Consider the following 25,863-nt stretch of genomic DNA (forward strand, 5'->3'; position numbering starts at 1 on the left):
AGTGGCCACCAAAATTAAGGTGAAATTATGCTGAAATATCAAAATATTAGAATTTCCCCAAAAAACTCTAGCCTTTATATCACACATCTTTTGTTGGCGCAGCAGTATATTTAAGAAAAATGAAAAAAGTAAAAAAAAAAATGTGGAGAACTGAAGAAAAAAATATGATACTGCTGAAAACCTGTGTGATATAGAGGTTTGAGTTTCTCTAAATTTGAGTTCAAAGAAATTGGTTATAAGATTTGTTATATTAGACCTTTATTTTTTAAAGTATATTTTATAAGGGTGAAGATCTATTTCTTTTATTTTTTAATACACATGCTCCCAGAAATGAAGTCTGCAGATGACTTATTGCAGTTTAACTATTGTATGCTGAATTTTAGTTTATGAATCATGGGAAAAATTGACTTTCAACTTTATCTTTAAAAACCCTAATTATTCAGTAGATTCTTTTTAAGTAGCCACCAAAATTAAGGTGAAATTATGCTGAAATATCAAAATATTAGAATTTCCCCAAAAAACTCTAGCCTTTATATCACACATCTTTTGTTGGCGCAGCAGTATATTTAAGAAAAATGAAAAAAGTAAAAAAAAAAATGTGGAGAACTGAAGAAAAAAATATGATACTGCTGAAAACCTGTGTGATATAGAGGTTTGAGTTTCTCTAAATTTGAGTTCAAAGAAATTGGTTATAAGATTTGTTATATTAGACCTTTATTTTTTAAAGTATATTTTATAAGGGTGAAGATCTATTTCTTTTATTTTTTAATACACATGCTCCCAGAAATGAAGTCTGCAGATGACTTATTGCAGTTTAACTATTGTATGCTGAATTTTAGTTTATGAATCATGGGAAAAATTGACTTTCAACTTTATCTTTAAAAACCCTAATTATTCAGTAGATTCTTTTTAAGTAGCCACCCAAATTTAGGTGAAATTATGCTGAAATATCAAAATATTAGAATTTCCCCAAAAAACTCTAGCCTTTATATTACACATCTTTTGTTGGCGCGGCAGTATATTTAAGAAAAATGAAAAAAGTAAAAAAAAAAAATGTGGAGAACTGAAGAAAAAAATATGATACTGCTGAAAACCTGTGTGATATAGAGGTTTGAATTTCTCTAAATTTGAGTTCAAAGAAATTGGTTATAAGATTTGTTATATTAGACCTTTATTTTTTAAAGTATGCTTTATAAGGGTGAAGATCTATTTCCTTTATTTTTTTAATACCCATGCTTTTGTTGGCGCGGCAGTATATTTAAGAAAAATGAAAAAAGTTAAAAAAAAATTATGCTGAAATATCAAAATATTAGAATTTCCACAAAAAACTCTAGCCTTTATATCACACATCTTTTGTTGGCGCGGCAGTATATTTAAGAAAAATGAAAAAAGTAAAAAAAAAAATGTGGAGAACTGAAGAAAAAAATATGATACTGCTGAAAACCTGTGTGATATAGAGGTTTGAATTTCTCTAAATTTGAGTTCAAAGAAATTGGTTATAAGATTTGTTATATTAGACCTTTATTTTTTAAAGTATGTTTTATAAGGGTGAAGATCTATTTCCTTTATTTTTTTAATACACATGCTTTTGTTGGCGCGGCAGTATATTTAAGAAAAATGAAAAAAGTAAAAAAAAAAATTATGCTGAAATATCAAAATATTAGAATTTCCCCAAAAAACTCTAACCTTTATATTACACATCTTTTGTTGGCACGGCAGTATATTTAAGAAAAATGAAAAAAGTAATAAAAAAAAAAAATGTGGAGAACTGAAGATAAATTATGATACTGCTGAAAACCTGTGTGATATAGAGGTTTGAGTTTCTCTAAATTTGAGTTAAAAGAATTTGGTTATGAGATTTGTTAAATAAGTAAGACCTTTATAATATGTTTTATAAGGCTGAAGATCTATTTCCTTTATTTTTTAATACACATGCTCCCAGAAAGGAAGTCTGCAGATGACTCATTGCAGTTTAACCACATTCAGAATTTTAGTTTAGAATCATGGGAAGAATTGACTTTCAACTTTATCTTTTAAACCCTAATTATAATTTTATTTATTCAGTAGATTCTTTTTAAACAGGCCCATTGCAATTAAGGTAAAAATTTTGATAAAATATGAAATTTTAGAATTTCCCATGAATCTAGACTTTATATTACACATCTTTTGTTGGGACAGCAGTATATTTAAGAAAAATGAAAGAAAAAAAAAAGATGGAGAAAAAAATATGATACTGCTGAAAATTTGTGGGATTTGAGTTTTTATAAAATTTGAATATAAAAATATAAGTATTAAGGATCTTGTACAGTCAAACCTGTTTTAAGCATGTCACTCATGGGAAGTATCAAAAGGGACAGCTCGAGAAAAGTGACCTTTAAAAAGAGTTTCTGTGGCTGGGAATGCAACTTGGTTTAGTGTTTTAGTTGGAAGATTTATCGTTCGTTCATTTGAGCAGACAAATATTAAAGGGTGGACTCTTGCACTGTCAATTTGAAGAAGACATTTATTGATTTAAAGGTGCTGATATAATTGGATAAACAAGTCTGTGAAATGCTTTTCAATGGTATTAATTGAAGGGAGTGGAATACAAGGATTCACAAATTTACTTCCTATTGCAAGATCTATGTTGCAAACCGTGAAACAGGTTCCGATTCTCATTTTGATTTTGATACTGAACACATATATTTTTCATCATGATTATAATTGTAATTAAAAACAGTAAAATGATGATTTCGTGCATAAAATAAGGTGACCGCATGGGACAGGTGACCACTGAAATGAGTTAAATATATAGAGAAAATGCTTGAGAGGGTCACCAAGAGACCGTTAGAGATAGTTGACCTCTTAAATGAGGTGGTGGGTGACCTTAAGGCAGGTTTGACTGTATATGATTATTTTTTTCACATCTAGAATTTTTGTAATCAATAAATCATGTAAAGAGTGAATTTCAATCAACTTGATCATTAACAACCATTGTTTTAGAAGTTTCTTTTTTAAGCATAAGCAGCAACTGTTTTTTTTTAAGGAAATTACCTACATGCATGAGATGCAAAGAGTGGAATAATCAGCAAGGAGACATGAAATTCATTTTCAGGTATAATTGGATTGCTGCTACATAAGAAAAGTTCACAATCAGGAAATTGAAGTCTCTTTTGTCAAATTATTAGCTCTCAGCTGGTCCTTGCTGATAGTTTCTGGGCGACGGCAAGTTTTGAAGCACAGTATCCGTATCTGTTGTATCCTTCTTCTGGTTCAGTGGGTTAGGTGTGATCAACTTTTGAGTCATCTATATTAAAAGAGATCGCCTTCATAATGTGGAATGTGAAATTAAGGGATGCTTGATTCTTTTTATCCTTGATAAGTGCCTGTATGAAGTCTGTCTTAAAAGGGGCAGGGTTCCCATAGCAATGTCAACATTTTTAGCTGACCTGGCCCAAAGGGCCAAGTGAGATTTTCTCATCACTTGGCGTCCGTTGTCGTTAACTTTTTAAATTTTGAACTTTTTCTAAAGAACTAGTGAATGGAATGAAACCAAACATGGCATGATTGTTCCTTATGGCCGCCAGCGTGGGACTTAGTTTAACATAGGACCCTATGGACAATACATGCAAATGTCTTTTTTTAGAGAACCACTGAATGGAATGAAACTAAACATAGCATGAACTTTCCTTATGAGGTGCTGACCAAGTGTTGTTACCTTGAAGTCGATCCATCATCCAAGATGGCCAGCAGCTTGGGACTTAGTTTAACATAGTACCCTATGGACAATACATACAAATGTCTTCTTTTAGAGAACCACTGAATGGAATGAAACTAAACATGGCATGAATGTTCCTTATGAGGTGCTGACTAAGTGTTGTTACTTTGTAGGTGATCAATCATCCAAGATGGCCGCCCGTGGGGGACTTCGTTTAACATTGGACCATAATGGACAATATATACAAATGTCTTCTTTTAGAGAACCACTAAATGGAATTAAACCAAACCATGGCATGAATGTTCCTTATGAGGTGTTGACCAAGTGTTGTTACTTTGAAGCCGATTAGTCATCCAAGATGGCCGCCAGAGAGGGACTTAGTTTAACATAGGACCCTATGGGAAATACATGCAAATGTCTTCTTTTAAAGAACCACTGAATGGAATGAAACCAAACATAGGATAAATGTTCCTTATGATCTGCTGACCAAGTGTTGATACTTTGAAGCCGATCCATCATCCGAGATGACCACCAGAGAGGGACTTAGTTTAACATAGGACCCTATGGACAATACATAAAATGTCTTCTTTCAGAGAACCACTGAATGGAATGAAACCAAACATGGCATAAATTTTCCTTATGAGGTGCTGACCAAGTGTTGTTACTTTGTAGCCATGCAATCATCCAAGATGGCTACCAGAGGGGAACTTAGTTTAACAAAGGACCCTAGCTATGTGAAATACATACAAAAGTCTTCTTTTGAATTAAGAACCACTGAATGGAATTAAACCAAACATGGCATGAATGTTCCTTATGAGGTACTGACCAAGTGTTGTTACTTTGTAGCAAATCCATCAACCAAGATGGATGCCAGCAGGGGGACTTAGTTTAACAAAGGACCCTATGGGAAATATATACAAATGTCTTCTTCTAGAAAACCTCTTAATGGATTGAAACCAAACATGGTATGAATGTTTCTTTAGAGGTGCTCACCAAGTGTTGTTACTTTGTAGCTGATTTGTCATCCAAGATGGCTGCCAGCAGGGGGAGTAAGTTTAACATAGGACCCTATGGGAAATACATACAAATGTTTTCTTCTAGAGAACCACTGAATAGAATGAAACCAAACATGGCATGAATGTTCCTTAAATGAGGTGCTGACTAAGTGTTGTTACTTTGTAGCCGAACCATCCTTCAAGATGGCTGCCAGCAGGGGACTTAGTTTAACATAAGACCCTATGGGAAATAGTCATACCCCAAGATTTTTTATTTAATTACGGGGCCAATATTAAACCAAATTTGGCCTCAATCATCATAAGGGTATCCATTATGATTTCCAAAACCAAAGTAGAATCAGGTGAGCGACACAGGCTCTTGAGAGCCTCTAGTTTGTTTTAGTTCTTTTTTTTAATTTTTTAATTGTTTTCTTATGCCATTTTTTCCTTTTTTCAGATGAAAAAAATTTCTCCTTCGATATTATTTCATTATTTAATTAATTATAACCTTTTTCTCATTCTGAATCAGTATTAAGGTCTGCAGTAATGCTTTTAGAAATTTAAAATATTATTTTTATTCCTCTAAATTTCCAGTTTATTAATTATGAGATAATGAAATATTATCTCTTTTGGTTGGCTTTTTAATGATCGTGAAAAACTTTGTTTTTGGCTCCACAAAGTTTTGGTCTCTGGCAATCTTAATGAAGGTTATTCCACTAACCAGTTGGCTACACTGAAAATTGTAACATCCATTCATTTAAGTTTATGAAATATTTTAATTTCTTTAAAAAATTATACTTGTCCCTCCATGTCTAGTACTTCATTTAAAAATCTTTTTATTTTTTGAAGTATCAACACTAACCTGGGGGGTTTACTAACATGATACTTCCTAAATAGGTTGTTAGGTATTAGTGGCGTGATAGATGGCGCAAGGGAGAGAGAGATTGATGTATGACATTCTAATAAGGGTTTGGGGTACTAATCAGATGGAGGGATATGGTTGCTTTGTATTTATTAAGTACGTGTGCACAATAAAATTTATTGGGCTGAGACTTACTGTCGTTAGTAAATAACTTTCAAAAAAAAAGAAAGTGCCATAAATTTAGTCTAACATGATTATAACTTCAGATAAATATGTACCTAATACCTAAAATTCAGAATGGGACAGTTAAATAAGGAATCTCTTTGGGGTGATGAAATGTAAAACTCAGACCGAATTTCACGTTTAGAATTTTTTTTTTAAATTTGTTCTTTGCATTTCGATTGACCATTATTATAATATTCAAATTTCAATTTAATGGGGAACAGTTAATGCCCACCTTCCTTTTAAACTCAGTTTATCACCAATTTAATGTCCTATTTTTGTAACACAGTTGACATTTCTATAGGAACCAACTACTGTAAACCAACTTATTTTATGGACATTTTATTTGTGTTGCGCCATTCCTCTTATATTTCACAGCTGATATTTTTTTTGGCGTAGCAACATTTCATATTTCGCAGCTGATATTTTTTTTCGCGTATCGCCATTTCTATCATATTTCACATAGGAATTTTTCCACGTATATATAAAAAAGAAGATTTGGTATGATTGCCCATGAGACAATTTGTGTTGCGCCATTCCTCTTATATTTCACAGCTGATATTTTTTTTTGGCGTAGCAACATTTCTTTCATATTTCGCAGCTGATATTTTTTTTCGCGTATCACCATTTCTATCATATTTCACATAGGAGTTTTTCCACGTATATATAAAAAAGAAGATTTGGTATGATTGCCAATGAGACAACTCTCCACAAGAGACTAAATGACACAGAAATTAACAGCTATACATTGTAGGTAACTGTACGGCCCTCAACGATGAGCAAAGCCCCAACCGTATAGTCAGTTTTAAAATGCCAAGAAATCACATATGTAAAACAATTCAAAAAAAAAAACTTAACGACCATATAGACATTTCTTTCATAATTTGCAGCTGATAATTTTTTTCGCGTATCGCCATTTCTCTCATATTTCACATAGGATTTTTTCTGCTTACATGTATATATAAAAAAAGAAGATGTGGTATGATTGCCAATGAGACAACTCTCCACAAGAGACTAAATGACACAGAAATTAACAGCTATAGATAACTGTACGGCCCTCAACGATGAGCTAAGCCCAAACCACATAGTCAGCTATAAAAGGCCCAGAAATCACAAATGTAAAACAATTCAAACGAAAAGACTTAACAACCATATAGCCATTTTTAGCATATTTCACATGGATATGTTTCGTGATTATCTACCTCTTCGGGTTATTTCATACAACAGACAATTCTATTTTGAAATTCTCGTGATTTATATTCGGCTTCTTTTCTTTCAAGTCTATTAAATAAATTGTCCAAAAAATGAGTTGGTTCACAGTATGCTCCTCTTCTAGTCTTGGTCATCCCCCTGTAGCAGTCTCAATAATCCTTTATTCCCCGCCCCAGCTGAGTCAAAGGTAGAGACTTCAAAACTGGTATTGCTATATTCCTTCACTACCCAAAAAAACCTAAAGAGAAAGAGCAAAGACAAGTTGGCTTTGAAGAAAAACTAGATCTTTTTCTTAAGGAGTCTTTATCTTATCTAGTGAATTGTTCTAAAAATGACTCAGCATATGTATAAAAGGATTTGTGGGATAATTAACGTCAATGAGACAGCATTTACTTACCAACAACAAAATATGGCCAAGACACATAATAATTAGGTTAACATACTGTCTTCAACAATAAAATGCTGTTCTAGAATACAAATATGGAGATGTGATATGATTGCCAATAGACAAACTCTTCATCAAGACCAAATGACAGAGATTGATACAGGGTCTTTAACAATGGAGCAATGACCTAATATTTCATATTCAAATCACATTTACATATAAACATCAGATGTGGTATGATTGCCATTGGGACAAGTATGCTGCTGGTTTTAGATATCCACCCTATCGTTCATTTTTACATATGAAGTAGACTTGATTCAGGGGCTTCTTGGGGAAGACAGAGGAACTTGCATTGTACTTTTACTTCACTTTTATTTCCCAATTTAGGCATTTCTTTTTTCAAAGTTTGTTGACATTATTGATTCGATCCTTCTGTAATTCCTACATAGCTAGTTATAAGGAGCATCCGATACAGGAACTGGCTCATAGCTTGACCTTAGCCTGGGGGTTGTTGGTGAGGTCAGTTGGGAACTATAAAAAATTACAACAAAGGAGACTTCTTTTTTCTGATTGTGAACCGTCTATTACTATGTAGCATGAATCCAGGTATACTTGTATATATGGATTTTGTATCACCATGTTGATTATTCCACTCTTTGCATGTGCTGTAGGACATTTTTCCTTAATAAAATGTTTGCTGTTTTTAAAGGATATCACTGAACCAAGGGTTGTTAATGATAAAAGTTGTAAACATAATTACAAGAACATGTGGTATGATTGCCAATGAGACAACTCTCCACAAGAGACCAAAATGAATAAAGATAACAACAGTATACTGCTGTTCAGAAGTCATAAATCGATTGAGAGAAAAATTAACAAATCTGGGTAACAAAACTAATACTGAGGGAAACATATCAACTACAAGAGGAAAACAACAGAAACACTGAAGTGCAACAAAAATAAACACTAATGGAACATGCATAGAAAAGACAAAAATGACATAGCAATTAACAACTATAAGTTACCGTACGACCTTCAATAATGAGCAAAAGCACCAACCCTCCCTTTACTTTTGACATTTGATCTTTTTATTATCTAGAGCTCTGTTAAAAAAAAATATGAAAAAAATTTTTTAAAAATAAATACCAAAAATTAAATGAAAACAAAATTGTTAACAGATTTTTAGCTAATAAACATGGAGGGTGGTGAAAAAAGTGGGATTATTTTAGATATTATTTATTCACCCGCTGTACATTCATTCCAAAATTGGTCTCCATTCTAACTTTAGCTTGACTGGACCTTATGTTATAAAATGTGTACACAACGATTAATTTACTACAAAATGTAGATCACGTTTAAATTTGGTTGTCGTCACTTTTACCTTTGTAAATGTGAAATTTTTCAACAATGAGCATAGTCGGCTATGAAAGGCCCTGAAATTACAGCTATAAAACAATTAAAACGAGAAAGCAAAATAATGAACAAAAAACAAACATGATATATAGCATGGACAAATGACAATTGCTGAATTTCTGGCTCCTGACGTGGGACAGCCATATACAGAACAAGGGGTTAGGGGTTAAACTAGTTTTAAGGTTCCAGTACCCTCCCTCCCCTTACCTGAGACAGTTGTGAAACAGTACAACATAACAAACTATTAAAATCAGTTCAAGATGGCTAATAACTCATCAGATTGATACAAAGCAGAAATACATCTAACATTATTAATACACAAAACTGACCGGAAGGAGAAGGGTACTTGTACATTCTCGCAACAACAAAAAAACACTACCGTGTACAGATCTGATAAGAGTACAAGCTTTAAGTAGTTGCTGACAGTTAGTTCAAAGACAATAACAACTAATAAAAAAATTATGCATCTAAGACTAAAATATCAATCAGTACACATCCACACCAATGGATTTAGTGTAAAGACATCATTAACAGTTGGAGAAAACCATGACCTTGTTGTGCATGTTCATTTCTTTGTATGATTTATACATGATTAACCAAAATTCTAGAAATAAAAAAATTATTCAAATATTAAATCCTTATAATGGTGTATGATAGATACAAATATAAGTTTGTAAATTATTTATAAGCATCTAAGACAAAAGTTTGATCTTTTTTTAATTTCTGTATTTTACTGATAAATAGACTCTCTATTTTTAAATTCTATATTACACTGACAGCAGCTATAGCAGGCAATACATTAGGTTCCACACAACTCCTTGTGAAATTTTTAATCTTTGACATGAAATCAAACCGACTAATTCAAATGGTACTATACCATTGCATGTTTTTGTCTGTATTTATGAGTACATCATGTGATATGATCATCTGCAGACTTTTTTTTTATATTTATGTGTACATCATTTGATATAAACATCTGCAGACTTCTGAGGCCATATTCTCAAGATTTAATTTGATGGTATCTAGTCTAAAATTTATACAAATGTTTTACTTTTTTTGGGAATCAAGGCATTGTTCATTGTTTCTTTTTGACTTTTTATACGTCCGTCCGTTTAAGGGACGTATTATAGTATACCGTTGACAGTCTGTCCGTCCGTCCGTCCATCTGTCTGTCTGTCTGTCTGTACCTCCGTCTTCGACATTAATTCAAAAACACTTTCACCAATTTGCATGAAACTTTGGTGAATTGTTTATATCTATTGACGTGAGCACTCAGTCAACAAAACTGTTATTTAAGGAAATATGAATATTTTTTAACCAAAAATGATCAGAAAACATTTGAGAAATTCATTTTGAAATTATTTCAACAAAATCTCTCCAGACAGTGATTTTTGAGGCTAAAGTATTGGAAAGTCAAGAACCCAATACGATCATTTAAGAACTTTAAACCAAAAATATAGAAAAAACCTTGACCGAGATTCAGAACTATGCACTACGGAATAGTTCCTATGTGTAGGGACAGTGCCACTCTGCACGTTAAAGAACCCAATGCCACAAGTCTTTGATGGGTCAGTAGGTGGCCTGTTGCAAGGCTTAATTTCTGGCCAACATATCCTCCTCTCAGTTGGCAGTCAAAATTTCCCTTACCTTTGTCATCGGCCCACTTTATAGAACCTACAAATTGATTTGTTATGAAATGAACAGATGTGAGACATTACTATCCTACAGAGACCAAATGATGTTGATGTAAAATAGGTTACTGTATGGACTTCAACAAATTGAGAAAATCAACTAACATTAAAATTTTGCAATATTCTGAATTAGAATGACTTTGTTAATACCTGTAACCTTAAACATCTGATATTTTTATTATCTAGAGCTCTGTAAAAAAATATAAAAAAAAAATATAAAAAATGAAAATACCAAAAAATGATATGAAAACAAAACTGTTTGTAAAGAGAGTTCTAGATAATAAACATTGAGGGTGGTGTAAAAGGTGGGATTATTGTAATATTTTTTATGACCCCCGCTTTAAAGTCTTCTAAAGTAATCGTGTTTAAAATAAACAAAAATTGGAATGGCAATTTAAATAGTATAGTTCCTATGTGTAGGGACAGTGCCACTCTGCACGTTAAAGAACCCTTGCCACAAGTCTTTGAGGGGTCAGTAGGTGGCCTGTTGCAAGGCTTAATTTCTGTCCAACATATCCTCCTCTCAGTTGGCAGTCAAAATTTCCCTTACCTTCATCATCGGCCCACTTTATAGAACCTACAAATTGATTTGTTATGAAATGAAGAGATGCGAGACATTACTATTCTACAGAGACCAAATGATGTTGCATGTTACTGTATGGACTTCAACAATGAGAAAATTAAACAACATTAAAATTTTGCAATATTCTGAATTAGAATGACTTTGTTAATACCTGTAACCTTAAACATCTGATATTTTTATTATCTAGAGCTCTGTAAAAAAATATAAAAAAAAAATATAAAAAATGAAAATACCAAAAAATGATATGAAAACAAAACTGTTTGTAAACAGAGTTCTAGATAATAAACATTGAGGGTGGTGTAAAAGGTGGGATTATTGTAATATTTTTTATGACCCCCGCCTTAAAGTCTTCTAACCCCCAAGGGTGACTGGGGAATAGAAGTATGGTCACCATTGGTCTTCCTCCGACCGGCAGTAAAACCCTTGCTAAAGTGGGGCGTCCGTTTGGCTGTGCGGGATATTCAAATTTACAGCCACGTCCGGTAAGAATGAAGACTTTAAATCCTATGCCTCATGTAAAGAGAGTGCCTCGCTCTTTGCACGTTAAGAACCCTTGCAACAACTCTTTGAGGGGTCCGTAGGTGACCTGTTGCAAATCTAAATTTCTGTTCCTATCCAATATAACTTCATTTCCCGTGGCAGTCTAAATTTCTCTGACCTTAATCCAGGAAGCCCCTATTACAGAACCTACCTATTGTACTTATTGTTAACTTGTTCTTGTCCTGAATATGTATGAAATATTTGCCACTGGATGTTAAGCAACCAACAATCAACAACAATCAATTAAAGTCTTCTAAAGTTATCATGTTTAAAACAAACAAAAATTGGAATGGCAATTTAGAAAGTATAGTTTCTATGTGTAGGGACAGTGCCACTCTGCATGTTAAAGAACCCTTGCCACAAGTCTTTGAGGGGTCAGTAGGTGGCCTGTTGCAAGGCTTAATTTCTGCCCAACATATCGTCTTCTCAGTTGGGAGTCAAAATTTCCCTTACCTTCATCATCGGCCCACTTTATAGAACCTACAAATTGATTTGTTATGAAAAGAAGAGATGTGAGACATTACTATCCTACAGAGACCAAATGATGTTGATGTAAAAAAGGTTACTGTATGGACTTCAACAATGAGAAAATCAACCAACATTAAAATTTTGCAATATTCTGAATTAGAATGACTTTGTTAATACCTGTAACCTTAAACATCTGATATTTTTATTATCAAGAGCTCTGTAAAAAAATATAAAAAAAAAATATAAAAAATGAAAATACCAAAAAATGATATGAAAACAAAACTCTGTAAAAAAATATAAAAAAAAAATATAAAAAATGAAAATACCAAAAAATGATATGAAAACAAAACTGTTTGTAAAGAGAGTTCTAGATAATAAACATTGAGGGTGGTGTAAAAGGTGGGATTATTGTAATATTTTTTATGACCCCGCCTTAAAGTCTTCTAAAATTATCATTTTTAAAACAAACAAAAAATTGGAATGGCAATTTAAAAAGTATATAGTTCCTATGTGTAGGGACAGTGCCACTCTGCATGTTAAAGAACCCTTGCCACAAGTCTTTGAGGGGTCAGTAGGTGGCCTGTTGCAAGGCTTAATTTCTGTCCAACATATCCTCCTCTCAGTTGGCAGTCAAAATTTCCCTTACCTTCATCATCGGCCCACTTTATAGAACCTACAAATTGATTTGTTATGAAAAGAAGAGATGTGAGACATTACTGTCCTACAGAGACCAAATGATGTTGATGTAAAATAGGTTACTGTATGGACTTCAACAAATTGAGAAAATCAACTAACATTAAAATTTTGCAATATTCTGAATTAGAATGACTTTGTTAATACCTGTCACCTTAAACATCTGATATTTTTATAATCAAGAGCTCTGTAAAAAAATATAAAAAAAAAATATAAAAAATGAAAATACCAAAAAATGATATGAAAACAAAACTCTGTAAAAAAATATAAAAAAAAAATATAAAAAATGAAAATACCAAAAAATGATATGAAAACAAAACTGTTTGTAAAGAGAGTTCTAGATAATAAACATTGAGGGTGGTGTAAAAGGTGGGATTATTGTAATATTTTTTATGACCCCGCCTTAAAGTCTTCTAAAATTATCATTTTTAAAACAAACAAAAAATTGGAATGGCAATTTAAAAAGTATATAGTTCCTATGTGTAGGGACAGTGCCACTCTGCATGTTAAAGAACCCTTGCCACAAGTCTTTGAGGGGTCAGTAGGTGGCCTGTTGCAAGGCTTAATTTCTGTCCAACATATCCTCCTCTCAGTTGGCAGTCAAAATTTCCCTTACCTTCATCATCGGCCCACTTTATAGAACCTACAAATTGATTTGTTATGAAAAGAAGAGATGTGAGACATTACTGTCCTACAGAGACCAAATGATGTTGATGTAAAATAGGTTACTGTATGGACTTCAACAAATTGAGAAAATCAACTAACATTAAAATTTTGCAATATTCTGAATTAGAATGACTTTGTTAATACCTGTAACCTTAAACATCTGATATTTTTATAATCAAGAGCTCTGTAAAAAAATATAAAAAAAAAATATAAAAAATGAAAATACCAAAAAATGATATGAAAACAAAACTCTGTAAAAAAATATAAAAAAAAAATATAAAAAATGAAAATACCAAAAAATGATATGAAAACAAAACTGTTTGTAAAGAGAGTTCTAGATAATAAACATTGAGGGTGGTGTAAAAGGTGGGATTATTGTAATATTTTTTATGACCCCGCCTTAAAGTCTTCTAAAATTATCATTTTTAAAACAAACAAAAAATTGGAATGGCAATTTAAAAAGTATATAGTTCCTATGTGTAGGGACAGTGCCACTCTGCATGTTAAAGAACCCTTGCCACAAGTCTTTGAGGGGTCAGTAGGTGGCCTGTTGCAAGGCTTAATTTCTGTCCAACATATCCTCCTCTCAGTTGGCAGTCAAAATTTCCCTTACCTTCATCATCGGCCCACTTTATAGAACCTACAAATTGATTTGTTATGAAAAGAAGAGATGTGAGACATTACTGTCCTACAGAGACCAAATGATGTTGATGTAAAATAGGTTACTGTATTGACTTCAACAAATTGAGAAAATCAACTAACATTAAAATTTTGCAATATTCTGAATTAGAATGATATTATCTAGAGCTCTGTAAAAAAATATAAAAAAAAAATATAAAAAATGAAAATACCAAAAAATGATATGAAAACAAAACTCTGTAAAAAAATATAAAAAAAAAATATAAAAAATGAAAATACCAAGAAATGATATGAAAACAAAACTGTTTGTAAAGAGAGTTCTAGATAATAAACATTGAGGGTGGTGTAAAAGGTGGGATTATTGTAATATTTTTTATGACCCCCGCCTTAAAGTCTTCTAACCCCCAAGGGTGACTGGGGAATAGAAGTATGGTCACCATTGGTCTTCCTCCGACCGGCAGTAAAACCCTTGCTAAAGTGGGGCGTCCGTTTGGCTGTGCGGGATATTCAAATTTACAGCCACGTCCGGTAAGAATGAGGACTTTAAATCCTATGCCTCATGTAAAGAGAGTGCCTCGCTCTTTGCACGTTAAGAACCCTTGCAACAACTCTTTGAGGGGTCCGTAGGTGACCTGTTGCAAATCTAAATTTCTGTTCCTATCCAATATAACTTCATTTCCCGTGGCAGTCTAAATTTCTCTGACCTTAATCCAGGAAGCCCCTATTACAGAACCTACCTATTGTACTTATTGTTAACTTGTTCTTGTCCTGAATATGTATGAAATATTTGCCACTGGATGTTAAGCAACCAACAATCAACAACAATCAATTAAAGTCTTCTAAAGTTATCATGTTTAAAACAAACAAAAATTGGAATGGCAATTTAGAAAGAATAGTTTCTATGTGTAGGGACAGTGCCACTCTGCATGTTAAAGAACCCTTGCCACAAGTCTTTGAGGGGTCAGTAGGTGGCCTGTTGCAAGGCTTAATTTCTGTCCAACATATCCTCCTCTCAGTTGGCAGTCAAAATTTCCCTTACCTTCATCATCGGCCCACTTTATAGAACCTACAAATTGATTTGTTATGAAAAGAAGAGATGTGAGACATTACTGTCCTACAGAGACCAAATGATGTTGATGTAAAATAGGTTACTGTATGGACTTCAACAAATTGAGAAAATCAACTAACATTAAAATTTTGCAATATTCTGAATTAGAATGACTTTGTTAATACCTGTAACCTTAAACATCTGATATTTTTATAATCAAGAGCTCTGTAAAAAAATATAAAAAAAAAATATAAAAAATGAAAATACCAAAAAATGATATGAAAACAAAACTCTGTAAAAAAATATAAAAAAAAAATATAAAAAATGAAAATACCAAAAAATGATATGAAAACAAAACTCTGTAAAAAAATATAAAAAAAAAATATAAAAAATGAAAATACCAAAAAATGATATGAAAACAAAACTGTTTGTAAAGAGAGTTCTAGATAATAAACATTGAGGGTGGTGTAAAAGGTGGGATTATTGTAATATTTTTTATGACCCCGCCTTAAAGTCTTCTAAAATTATCATTTTTAAAACAAACAAAAAATTGGAATGGCAATTTAAAAAGTATATAGTTCCTATGTGTAGGGACAGTGCCACTCTGCATGTTAAAGAACCCTTGCCACAAGTCTTTGAGGGGTCAGTAGGTGGCCTGTTGCAAGGCTTAATTTCTGTCCAACATATCCTCCTCTCAGTTGGCAGTCAAAATTTCCCTTACCTTCATCATCGGCCCACTTTATAGAACCTACAAATTGATTTGTTATGAAAAGAAGAGATGTGAGACATTACTGTCCTACAGAGACCAAATGATGTTGATGTAAAATAGGTTACTGTATGGACTTCAACAAATTGAGAAAATCAACTAACATTAAAATTTTGCAATATTCTGAATTAGAATGATATTATCTAGAGCTCTGTAAAAAAATATAAAAAAAAAATATAAAAAATGAAAATACCAAAAAATGATATGAAAACAAAACTCTGTAAAAAAATATAAAAAAAAATATAAAAAATGAAAATACCAAAAAATGATATGAAAACAAAACTGTTTGTAAAGAGAGTTCTAGATAATAAACATTGAGGGTGGTGTAAAAGGTGGGATTATTGTAATATTTTTTATGACCCCGCCTTAAAGTCTTCTAAAATTATCATTTTTAAAACAAACAAAAAATTGGAATGGCAATTTAAAAAGTATATAGTTCCTATGTGTAGGGACAGTGCCACTCTGCATGTTAAAGAACCCTTGCCACAAGCACTACAAACCAGTAAAAGTCTGAAATGGCCTATATTTGTACTCGACTGAACTGATTTTTACTCGACCAGTCTGAATTGGTCTGAAATTTACTTGATATTACTCGACTGTAGTCTGAACCATACTAAACAGTCTGAACTTGTACTCGACCAGTACTTAACCATTTTATACGAGTCTGAACCATACTCGACATAGTCTTAACCATTCTCGACCAAGTCTGAACCATGCTCGACCTAGTCTGAATCATACTCGACCTAGTCTGAACCATACTTGACCAAGTCTTAACCAACCTAGACCTATTTTTTGTATCTATCTATATTATTTTTTCATTATTTAGGAACTGTTATTCATATATATATATATATAAAATGTATATCACATTTAAAATTAAAATAAAACAAGGTGATCAATTTCTGGTTGGATTAAAAAAATATCATGTAATAAATTAAGTTCGTTAAATGAATTTTCATATACATGATATCATGTTCACATTGATTTATGCATCAAAAATACTATAACTTTCAACCATTATTCAAATATCTTAAATGTTATTCAATTTTTTTTTTATCAAAATATATATAAAATAGTATATAAAGCAACTTAATAAATGTTAGAATTGACACCTTTGTTTTGTAAAATCAAAAATTTAATATAATAATAATAATAAAACTTTCATCTTTTTATCCTTGATAACCTTTTAAAAAAGGAAATGTATTCCAAAGTTGCAGTAGAAATTTATTTTAATTAAATTTAAATACGTTTTGTCAAAATTAAAGACATGGCATACAAGAAGCAGTTTAATAAGGTTTAATGGTTTAATTACCTCAGTACAGGTGTTTTACAGGTAAAAAGAAAACCATATTTTTCTTAAACTCGTGTATTACTTATCTAGTGAATTCAAAGGCCTTGTTATTTAAGTTTTACAGGATGTTGTAATTTTCAATGGATGTTATTTAAAATTTATTACTCTCTGACCAGGTGTGATCTTTTTAATCAGTGTGCGTCAAGCAGGATGTATAACTTTATAGTTTACCCCTAATCAGAAGAAAAATTTTATTCATTTCTTGAATTTTTATCCCTTTTAAAATATATATATATCCCAAATTATAAATAGGAATAGATATATTTCTGATATAAGGTTAAACAATGTCAGTGATTTTGTTGGCTGTTGTTACCTCATTAAAAAGATAGTTATATAACTATTGTATATAACCATGAAACCTAAGTACAGAAAGTCACAGGACAAAAAGTCACAGGACAGAAAGTCACAAATTTGATAGGACAAAAAGTCACAAATAATTTGTATACAATTGATTGAATATTTATGAGAAAGATCATGAAATGGTTACTTTTTATGACACATATTCATTTTACAGTTTAGGAAATTGTTCATAAGACCTAATTTGATAAATAAAGATTTATAAAATTTTAATCATGCAAAGGATATATTTCTTGGCACCATGAAGCCATTTAAGTACCAAGACATTGTAACATTTTGTTTTCTTAACAATTATTTGATCATTATTGATATTGTTTCAAGAAAAATACAAAAATGTTTTTTTTTTAAAATAAGTGTTCTATTGTTCAAAGAAAAATAACCTCAAAACTGAATTGTGACTTTTTGTCCTGTGACTTTCTGTCCTACATTCGTTTTTATTTAGGAATTTAGGAAAATCAAGTTTTGTTTAAAAAAAAAAACACATGCCAAACAAAAAGCACCTTATTTTTATTACCCTCAGTATAGGTGTGGTTTTCAGGTAAAAAAAAGTCTTTTATTTAACAAGACTCAGACTTTAAAATTAGATAATTTAACTATCTTGATTTGCCAAATCTAAGAGAATCATGTATTATTAAAGAATGTAAAAAATGTTTTTATATATATCTTTATTTAATTGTGGCTGTTGTCATGTAAGTTAAAGAGAAAGTTATTTAAACAATCAAAATTATAAAGAAGAGGTTATTTGGTCAAGTATGGTTCAGACTGGTCGAGTATTGTTCAGACCTTTGGTCGAGTATGGTTCAGACTGAAAAAATAGGTCGAGAGCTGGTCGAGTACTGGTCCAGACTGGGTTAAGACTGTTTCAGACTGGTCGAGTAATAGTTTAGACTATTTTCAATAGCAAAGATAAGGGTCAAGTACAAATCAGTACAGTCGAGTATGGTTAAGACTGGGTCGAGTAATATTAAGTAAAATTCAGACCAATTCAGACTGGTCGAGTAAAAATCAGTACAGTCGAGTACAGATATAGGCCATTTCAGACTTTTACTGGTTTGTAGTGAAGTCTTTGAGGGGTCAGTAGGTGGCCTGTTGCAAGGCTTAATTTCTGTCCAACATATCCTCCTCTCAGTTGGCAGTCAAAATTTCCCTTACCTTCATCATCGGCCCACTTTATAGAACCTACAAATTGATTTGTTATGAAAAGAAGAGATGTGAGACATTACTGTCCTACAGAGACCAAATGATGTTGATGTAAAATAGGTTACTGTATGGACTTCAACAAATTGAGAAAATCAACTAAAATTAAAATTTTGCAATATTCTGAATTAGAATGACTTTGTTAATACCTGTCACCTTAAACATCTGATATTTTTATAATCAAGAGCTCTGTAAAAAAATATAAAAAAAAAATATAAAAAATGAAAATACCAAAAAATGATATGAAAACAAAACTCTGTAAAAAAATATAAAAAAAAAATATAAAAAATGAAAATACCAAAAAATGATATGAAAACAAAACTGTTTGTAAAGAGAGTTCTAGATAATAAACATTGAGGGTGGTGTAAAAGGTGGGATTATTGTAATATTTGTTATGACCCCGCCTTAAAGTCTTCTAAAATTATCATTTTTAAAACAAACAAAAAATTGGAATGGCAATTTAAAAAGTATATAGTTCCTATGTGTAGGGACAGTGCCACTCTGCATGTTAAAGAACCCTTGCCACAAGTCTTTGAGGGGTCAGTAGGTGGCCTGTTGCAAGGCTTAATTTCTGTCCAACATATCCTCCTCTCAGTTGGCAGTCAAAATTTCCCTTACCTTCATCATCGGCCCACTTTATAGAACCTACAAATTGATTTGTTATGAAAAGAAGAGATGTGAGACATTACTGTCCTACAGAGACCAAATGATGTTGATGTAAAATAGGTTACTGTATGGACTTCAACAAATTGAGAAAATCAACTAACATTAAAATTTTGCAATATTCTGAATTAGAATGATATTATCTAGAGCTCTGTAAAAAAATATAAAAAAAAAATATAAAAAATGAAAATACCAAAAAATGATATGAAAACAAAACTCTGTAAAAAAATATAAAAAAAAAATATAAAAAATGAAAATACCAAGAAATGATATGAAAACAAAACTGTTTGTAAAGAGAGTTCTAGATAATAAACATTGAGGGTGGTGTAAAAGGTGGGATTATTGTAATATTTTTTATGACCCCCGCCTTAAAGTCTTCTAACCCCCAAGGGTGACTGGGGAATAGAAGTATGGTCACCATTGGTCTTCCTCCGACCGGCAGTAAAACCCTTGCTAAAGTGGGGCGTCCGTTTGGCTGTGCGGGATATTCAAATTTACAGCCACGTCCGGTAAGAATGAGGACTTTAAATCCTATGCCTCATGTAAAGAGAGTGCCTCGCTCTTTGCACGTTAAGAACCCTTGCAACAACTCTTTGAGGGGTCCGTAGGTGACCTGTTGCAAATCTAAATTTCTGTTCCTATCCAATATAACTTCATTTCCCGTGGCAGTCTAAATTTCTCTGACCTTAATCCAGGAAGCCCCTATTACAGAACCTACCTATTGTACTTATTGTTAACTTGTTCTTGTCCTGAATATGTATGAAATATTTGCCACTGGATGTTAAGCAACCAACTATCAACAACAATCAATTAAAGTCTTCTAAAGTTATCATGTTTAAAACAAACAAAAATTGGAATGGCAATTTAGAAAGAATAGTTTCTATGTGTAGGGACAGTGCCACTCTGCATGTTAAAGAACCCTTGCCACAAGTCTTTGAGGGGTCAGTAGGTGGCCTGTTGCAAGGCTTAATTTCTGTCCAACATATCCTTCTCTCAGTTGGCAGTCAAAATTTCCCTTACCTTCATCATCGGCCCACTTTATAGAACCTACAAATTGATTTGTTATGAAAAGAAGAGATGTGAGACATTACTGTCCTACAGAGACCAAATGATGTTGATGTAAAATAGGTTACTGTATGGACTTCAACAAATTGAGAAAATCAACTAACATTAAAATTTTGCAATATTCTGAATTAGAATGACTTTGTTAATACCTGTAACCTTAAACATCTGATATTTTTATAATCAAGAGCTCTGTAAAAAAATATAAAAAAAAAATATAAAAAATGAAAATACCAAAAAATGATATGAAAACAAAACTCTGTAAAAAAATATAAAAAAAAAATATAAAAAATGAAAATACCAAAAACAAAACTGTTTGTAAAGAGAGTTCTAGATAATAAACATCGAGGGTGGTGTAAAAGGTGGGATTATTGTAATATTTTTTATGACCCCCGCCTTAAAGTCTTCTAACCCCCAAGGGTGACTGGGGAATAGAAGTATGGTCACCATTGGTCTTCCTCCGACCGGCAGTAAAACCCTTGCTAAAGTGGGGCGTCCGTTTGGCTGTGAGGGATATTCAAATTTACAGCCACGTCCGGTAAGAATGAGGACTTTAAATCCTATGCCTCATGTAAAGAGAGTGCCTCGCTCTTTGCACGTTAAGAACCCTTGCAACAACTCTTTGAGGGGTCCGTAGGTGACCTGTTGCAAATCTAAATTTCTGTTCCTATCCAATATAACTTCATTTCCCGTGGCAGTCTAAATTTCTCTGACCTTAATCCAGGAAGCCCCTATTATAGAACCTACCTATTGTACTTATTGTTAACTTGTTCTTGTCCTGAATATGTATGAAATATTTGCCACTGGATGTTAAGCAACCAACAATCAACAACAATCAATTAAAGTCTTCTAAAGTTATCATGTTTAAAACAAACAAAAATTGGAATGGCAATTTAGAAAGTATAGTTTCTTTGTGTAGGGACAGTGCCACTCTGCATGTTAAAGAACCCTTGCCACAAGTCTTTGAGGGGTCAGTAGGTGGCCTGTTGCAAGGCTTAATTTCTGCCCAACATATCGTCTTCTCAGTTGGGAGTCAAAATTTCCCTTACCTTCATCATCGGCCCACTTTATAGAACCTACAAATTGATTTGTTATGAAAAGAAGAGATGTGAGACATTACTATCCTACAGAGACCAAATGATGTTGATGTAAAAAAGGTTACTGTATGGACTTCAACAATGAGAAAATCAACCAACATTAAAATTTTGCAATATTCTGAATTAGAATGACTTTGTTAATACCTGTAACCTTAAACATCTGATATTTTTATTATCAAGAGCTCTGTAAAAAAATATAAAAAATGAAAATACCAAAAAATGATATGAAAACAAAACTCTGTAAAAAAATATAAAAAAAAAATATAAAAAATGAAAATACCAAAAAATGATATGAAAACAAAACTGTTTGTAAAGAGAGTTCTAGATAATAAACATTGAGGGTGGTGTAAAAGGTGGGATTATTGTAATATTTTTTATGACCCCGCCTTAAAGTCTTCTAAAATTATCATTTTTAAAACAAACAAAAAATTGGAATGGCAATTTAAAAAGTATATAGTTCCTATGTGTAGGGACAGTGCCACTCTGCATGTTAAAGAACCCTTGCCACAAGTCTTTGAGGGGTCAGTAGGTGGCCTGTTGCAAGGCTTAATTTCTGTCCAACATATCCTCCTCTCAGTTGGCAGTCAAAATTTCCCTTACCTTCATCATCGGCCCACTTTATAGAACCTACAAATTGATTTGTTCTGAAAAGAAGAGATGTGAGACATTACTGTCCTACAGAGACCAAATGATGTTGATGTAAAATAGGTTACTGTATGGACTTCAACAAATTGAGAAAATCAACTAACATTAAAATTTTGCAATATTCTGAATTAGAATGACTTTGTTAATACCTGTAACCTTAAACATTTGATATTTTTATAATCAAGAGCTCTGTAAAAAAATATAAAAAAAAAATATAAAAAATGAAAATACCAAAAAATGATATGAAAACAAAACTGTTTGTAAAGAGAGTTCTAGATAATAAACATTGAGAGTGGTGTAAAAGGTGGGATTATTGTAATATTTTTTATGACACCGCCTTAAAGTCTTCTAAAATTATCATTTTTAAAACAAACAAAAAATTGGAATGGCAATTTAAAAAGTATATAGTTCCTATGTGTAGGGACAGTGCCACTCTGCATGTTAAAGAACCCTTGCCACAAGTCTTTGAGGGGTCAGTAGGTGGCCTGTTGCAAGGCTTAATTTCTGTCCAACATATCCTCCTCTCAGTTGGCAGTCAAAATTTCCCTTACCTTCATCATCGGCCCACTTTATAGAACCTACAAATTGATTTGTTATGAAAAGAAGAGATGTGAGGCATTACTGTCCTACAGAGACCAAATGATGTTGATGTAAAATAGGTTACTGTATGGACTTCAACAAATTGAGAAAATCAACTAACATTAAAATTTTGCAATATTCTGAATTAGAATGATATTATCTAGAGCTCTGTAAAAAAATATAAAAAAAAAATATAAAAAATGAAAATACCAAAAAATGATATGAAAACAAAACTCTGTAAAAAAATATAAAAAAAAAATATAAAAAATGAAAATACCAAAAAATGATATGAAAACAAAACTGTTTGTAAACAGAGTTCTAGATAATAAACATTGAGGGTGGTGTAAAAGGTGGGATTATTGTAATATTTTTTATGACCCCCGCCTTAAAGTCTTCTAACCCCCAAGGGTGACTGGGGAATAGAAGTATGGTCACCATTGGTCTTCCTCCGACCGGCAGTAAAACCCTTGCTAAAGTGGGGCGTCCTTTTGGCTGTGCGGGATATTCAAATTTACAGCCACGTCCGGTAAGAATGAGGACTTTAAATCCTATGCCTCATGTAAAGAGAGTGCCTCACTCTTTGCACGTTAAGAACCCTTGCAACAACTCTTTGAGGTCCGTAGGTGACCTGTTGCAAATCTAAATTTCTGTTCCTATCCAATATAACTTCATTTCCCGTGGCAGTCTAAATTTCTCTGACCTTAATCCAGGAAGCCCCTATTACAGAACCTACCTATTGTACTTATTGTTAACTTGTTCTTGTCCTGAATATGTATGAAATATTTGCCACTGGATGTTAAGCAACCAACAATCAACAACAATCAATTAAAGTCTTCTAAAGTTATCATGTTTAAAACAAACAAAAATTGGAATGGCAATTTAGAAAGTATAGTTTCTATGTGTAGGGACAGTGCCACTCTGCATGTTAAAGAACCCTTGCCACAAGTCTTTGAGGGGTCAGTAGGTGGCCTGTTGCAAGGCTTAATTTCTGCCCAACATATCGTCCTCTCAGTTGGGAGTCAAAATTTCCCTTACCTTCATCATCGGCCCACTTTATAGAACCTACAAATTGATTTGTTATGAAAAGAAGAGATGTGAGACATTACTGTCCTACAGAGACCAAATGATGTTGATGTAAAATAGGTTACTGTATGGACTTCAACAAATTGAGAAAATCAACTAACATTAAAATTTTGCAATATTCTGAATTAGAATGACTTTGTTAATACCTGTAACCTTAAACATCTGATATTTTTATAATCAAGAGCTCTGTAAAAAAATATAAAAAAAAAATATAAAAAATGAAAATACCAAAAAATGATATGAAAACAAAACTCTGTAAAAAAATATAAAAAAAAAATATAAAAAATGAAAATACCAAAAACAAAACTGTTTGTAAAGAGAGTTCTAGATAATAAACATCGAGGGTGGTGTAAAAGGTGGGATTATTGTAATATTTTTTATGACCCCCGCCTTAAAGTCTTCTAACCCCCAAGGGTGACTGGGGAATAGAAGTATGGTCACCATTGGTCTTCCTCCGACCGGCAGTAAAACCCTTGCTAAAGTGGGGCGTCCGTTTGGCTGTGAGGGATATTCAAATTTACAGCCACGTCCGGTAAGAATGAGGACTTTAAATCCTATGCCTCATGTAAAGAGAGTGCCTCGCTCTTTGCACGTTAAGAACCCTTGCAACAACTCTTTGAGGGGTCCGTAGGTGACCTGTTGCAAATCTAAATTTCTGTTCCTATCCAATATAACTTCATTTCCCGTGGCAGTCTAAATTTCTCTGACCTTAATCCAGGAAGCCCCTATTATAGAACCTACCTATTGTACTTATTGTTAACTTGTTCTTGTCCTGAATATGTATGAAATATTTGCCACTGGATGTTAAGCAACCAACAATCAACAACAATCAATTAAAGTCTTCTAAAGTTATCATGTTTAAAACAAACAAAAATTGGAATGGCAATTTAGAAAGTATAGTTTCTTTGTGTAGGGACAGTGCCACTCTGCATGTTAAAGAACCCTTGCCACAAGTCTTTGAGGGGTCAGTAGGTGGCCTGTTGCAAGGCTTAATTTCTGCCCAACATATCGTCTTCTCAGTTGGGAGTCAAAATTTCCCTTACCTTCATCATCGGCCCACTTTATAGAACCTACAAATTGATTTGTTATGAAAAGAAGAGATGTGAGACATTACTATCCTACAGAGACCAAATGATGTTGATGTAAAAAAGGTTACTGTATGGACTTCAACAATGAGAAAATCAACCAACATTAAAATTTTGCAATATTCTGAATTAGAATGACTTTGTTAATACCTGTAACCTTAAACATCTGATATTTTTATTATCAAGAGCTCTGTAAAAAAATATAAAAAATGAAAATACCAAAAAATGATATGAAAACAAAACTCTGTAAAAAAATATAAAAAAAAAATATAAAAAATGAAAATACCAAAAAATGATATGAAAACAAAACTGTTTGTAAAGAGAGTTCTAGATAATAAACATTGAGGGTGGTGTAAAAGGTGGGATTATTGTAATATTTTTTATGACCCCGCCTTAAAGTCTTCTAAAATTATCATTTTTAAAACAAACAAAAAATTGGAATGGCAATTTAAAAAGTATATAGTTCCTATGTGTAGGGACAGTGCCACTCTGCATGTTAAAGAACCCTTGCCACAAGTCTTTGAGGGGTCAGTAGGTGGCCTGTTGCAAGGCTTAATTTCTGTCCAACATATCCTCCTCTCAGTTGGCAGTCAAAATTTCCCTTACCTTCATCATCGGCCCACTTTATAGAACCTACAAATTGATTTGTTCTGAAAAGAAGAGATGTGAGACATTACTGTCCTACAGAGACCAAATGATGTTGATGTAAAATAGGTTACTGTATGGACTTCAACAAATTGAGAAAATCAACTAACATTAAAATTTTGCAATATTCTGAATTAGAATGACTTTGTTAATACCTGTAACCTTAAACATTTGATATTTTTATAATCAAGAGCTCTGTAAAAAAATATAAAAAAAAAA

General features: G+C 32.4%; 2 long non-coding RNA genes across 2 annotated transcripts in view; one reads left to right on the plus strand and one right to left on the minus strand.

Annotated features, from left to right (window-relative positions):
* Window positions 1-406: 406 nt before the first annotated feature.
* On the minus strand, window positions 407-3,475 carry LOC127704593 (uncharacterized). Its single transcript, XR_007983404.1, has 2 exons — window positions 1,170-3,475; window positions 407-712 (listed from the first exon to the last, which is right to left on the minus strand). It is a non-coding gene; the product is annotated as an uncharacterized LOC127704593 (long non-coding RNA).
* A 7,313-nt stretch (window positions 3,476-10,788) lies between these two features.
* Window positions 10,789-25,863, plus strand: part of LOC127706311 (uncharacterized) — a 32,280-nt gene continuing 17,205 nt past the window's right edge. Inside the window, exons 1-7 of the long non-coding RNA XR_007984408.1 lie at window positions 10,789-11,982; window positions 13,307-13,793; window positions 14,419-14,693; window positions 15,035-15,588; window positions 19,782-20,576; window positions 21,668-21,960; window positions 24,271-24,537. This is a non-coding gene — a long non-coding RNA (uncharacterized LOC127706311). The remainder of the gene's footprint in view (window positions 11,983-13,306; window positions 13,794-14,418; window positions 14,694-15,034; window positions 15,589-19,781; window positions 20,577-21,667; window positions 21,961-24,270; window positions 24,538-25,863) is intronic.

This window comes from Mytilus californianus, unplaced genomic scaffold, assembly GCF_021869535.1.
Source record: "Mytilus californianus isolate M0D057914Y unplaced genomic scaffold, xbMytCali1.0.p SCAF_6, whole genome shotgun sequence".
NCBI classification, from domain to species: Eukaryota; Metazoa; Mollusca; class Bivalvia; order Mytilida; family Mytilidae; genus Mytilus; species Mytilus californianus.